Below are 3,468 nucleotides of genomic sequence, written 5' to 3' on the forward strand. Positions count from 1 at the left end.
AGCGAAAAGACAAATGACAAAATATCACAATTTGAAACCGCGACATATTTGGCGGTGGCCTCCGCCTGTACGGCTTATTTTCACAGTCAGTTTCCGTTCGATGTTTTTCGTGTATCGGAACTTTTCCAACTCCCGACATCGAAAGAGGACTATGTCGGAGAGGAAAGGAAACCGATACAATAGCTGAATGTACAATAGTCTCTCTTTCCCTTTACCAAAACCTTCCATTACGTTTTAACACCAATAATTCCATATAATCTCGTGAGTTCAATATAACGACGTGACATAAATTATAATTTTAGTCGGGTAATCAGAAATCCTACCAAAGGACTGACAAATTACCAATGTTGCGTGTACATTTTGTAAAAATCAATCAACACAGCAGTTTTACAAAAACATTTTAACAACAATGTAAATACAATGTCATTTCATGTAGAGTGTTCGTATTTTTGTGACGAACCCAGAGATTTCCTCCGGGTTCCTGTCAATATAAATAAAGAACTGTATCACACAGTTCGGAGATCACTTGATTTGCGATCTAGTTACCTCAAAGGCAACTCAGTCAATTTCATTGGCCAATTGTATTCATCACGTGGCATTTAATCATATGATGATTGGACCCTCGACAATCCGACATCCTTGTCCATAATCACGCGTCCTCGGTTTGGTAAGCAAGTCATTTAGTTGATAAACCTGAAAGTATAAAAGGTACGTTTGGGTAATGTTGCTGATTCGTGCAATACCCCCGACACGGCACATAAACAAAATGTAGAAAATGGCTATTCATTATTTGCATATTACATAGTTATCTGCCCTTGAGGGTGGGTATTGATTAAGACTTTAGGCCCATGTGCTAACGAACACGTCATATTTAGTTTATCAAAGAAAACGACATGACGTCACCAAGGATACCTACACACAAGGGCAGATAACTCGGAAATATGCAAGAGGGTATCAACCAACACAGGTGATAAGAAAGTATGCTTCACTATAAAATCAGCCAGCCTTTAAGACATTGTAAGTAGTTGAAGGGGAAGTAGTGGGCGACATAAGGATAAGATGATGAAGTAAGTTTTCTCTTAGGGTATGGGAGAATGACTAAAGGTTCCCATTGTTTTTCACTTCAGTTGCCATTTGAGATTTAATTTTGCCCAGACAAGGATACAATACCCTGTCTTCATGTCGGTCCCGACAGGAACGACAACCATTCATCTATAAGAAAGCTTGAATCCGTCCGTCGTACAGAGCTAAGTTATCGCAACTAGACAAAGTAGAGAGCACTCTCTATATGCAATACTTGGATCTGTTTTAATAAGTCTCCGTAAAATTCTATATATTTACTCTGTTGGTTAATGTTTCGGATCTGTTCATGGATTCTTAGTTTGAATAATGATTGTGTTCTATTATCACATAATCTGTCCGATATCCAGTGACATCGCCCATGTAATACAATTATGGACTTTGGTGCTGGTGAATGCAATGGATTAAAGCGGAAAGGGGCATATTAATCGAGGCGGTTCTCCAAGGCTCGTATTTGTTTTTAAACTTATGACACTCATTTAAGATCCTATATGTATCAGTAACTTTAATTATGTTTGGCAATGATAGACGTTGTATCGTCGTAGGCTGTGGGTGAATGGGAGGCAACTCGTCCCCGGTTAGTCTCTGGCATACGTTTCAGCATAAAACCTAGCTGCAATATTGTAGCTCAAAAGACTTTAAGACAGTAAATGATGTCGTCTTTAGAGCTACAATTGGTGCCTATTACTGCTAATGGAGCAAAGTAATGATTATGCAAACCATTATAAAACGTTTATTTGCATTTCATCTTACTTGTTCGATATCGCTTACTTACTAGGCAATAAAACTGAACCACATAGATTATCAAATTGCCACCAAGGCATTATTTTTTACGTAATACATATAAAGATCTTTCTGAAGGGGATTTTTACGGCAAGTCCGGAAATTGTGAATATGACGTCGTTTGAGCGGTACGGTAGATATTAAGAATGGTAGTTATGTTTGCTTTGGACAAAAATAATATGTAAATGCATGTATACGCATAAAATAATTGGAAACCTACAAAAAAGTATAGAAAACTGTGCCCGAGTGATTTTCGGAGGCAGCGCTCCACTACGACACATAGGGACCAATTCGTACCCGGTCGAAAAGTATAGTAGGCCGGGTACGTATATTCGTTCTACATAAAACCTATTGAATTCATACATGTAAATACCATCTACATCTGGTCATATATATAAATATCATGGTCTACATTAGATGTCTATGTCTAGCAGAAGCATACAGTTTCAAATATATGTAATGTAATCAGGCATTTGTAGTATTTACTTCACTAGGAATACAATCTATACATACATGTATGCATGCTTCTAGTCTTGTCATTAGATATTGAAACTGCAATATGAACTTTATATAACGATTCTTTACACATTTGATATAGCATATGTATAGGAAACAAGATCGTTTCCATACACATCATATATATATTTAAAAACAACATCACGAATTTCCATTAATTGATAATGAACTGTTATTGTTTACTGTTATTGTTTACCGTAAATGTTATTGTTTAGGCGGGTCCCGTTGATTGTGTGCATTGTTGACGAGTTTCTGGACGTTTTTCCTGGTGTGTCCACTAGGGTCCGGATGGTGGTGTTGGTCAACTTCTTTCTTTGACCGTCCTTTCCCACTGTGACTCGAGTGGACTACCTTGTCCTGCTCAACGTCATATTTATCATACTCGTCCTTAAAGTATTTCTCGTCCTCTTCGCTCATCTTTAGCTCTGTAATGTGTTGACAATTTTACTAGTACAATACGTGGCAATGCTTACACTCCGTAATCAGTCAGTAACGCTGTCTTTCATTGGTTATATATGTACCTGCTGTGAGAGTTTAAACTGAGGTCACAAAACACGTGCTACCTCAGACTTGTAAACAGGCTGAGTCGACGATAAAAGGTCACCGGAGGACGCCGCATGCTTACAGATATACATGTGAGCCACGGAGATAATATGCTTCTGAAGACGAAATTGTTTATAGTGGATATGGATAACAATGTGTGCAAAAGAGCAAAAAAAAAAAAAATAATAATAATTAGCACAATATATCGCTTTTTAAATTCATAATTCCATGTACAATGTAACCTTGGTCAATATATACTAGCCGCAATATACCGCTCGGCTAGAGAAAACAGCTCTTATTCAGTACCCACAGTATGTTATTGATAACTATATCGTTTGATTTCCAGAAAGTCTTTCAAATCTGATCTTAAGCGATATTGCGCAGCAAAATATGCATGGGTTACTATCACTTACGGTATATCCACCCCTGGAAAATCCTCGATACCCCAGGGGTTTCGATCACTTACGATCCCTACACCCCTTGACTATCTCATAGTAAAACTGGCGACAAAAGAACAGGTGATTTACTTTGTACATCAAAAGAGTC

The 3,468-nt window shown here is 37.7% G+C and overlaps 1 long non-coding RNA gene across 1 annotated transcript; it reads right to left on the reverse strand.

Annotated features, from left to right (window-relative positions):
• Positions 1 to 385: 385 nt before the first annotated feature.
• LOC138329527 (uncharacterized) lies at positions 386 to 2,781 on the reverse strand. Its single transcript, XR_011209462.1, has 2 exons — positions 2,576 to 2,781; positions 386 to 693 (listed from the first exon to the last, which is right to left on the reverse strand). It is a non-coding gene; the product is annotated as an uncharacterized lncRNA (long non-coding RNA).
• Between the last annotated feature and the right edge of the window lie 687 nt (positions 2,782 to 3,468).

This window comes from Argopecten irradians, chromosome 8 (genome assembly GCF_041381155.1).
Source record: "Argopecten irradians isolate NY chromosome 8, Ai_NY, whole genome shotgun sequence".
Classification (NCBI taxonomy): Eukaryota; Metazoa; Mollusca; class Bivalvia; order Pectinida; family Pectinidae; genus Argopecten; species Argopecten irradians.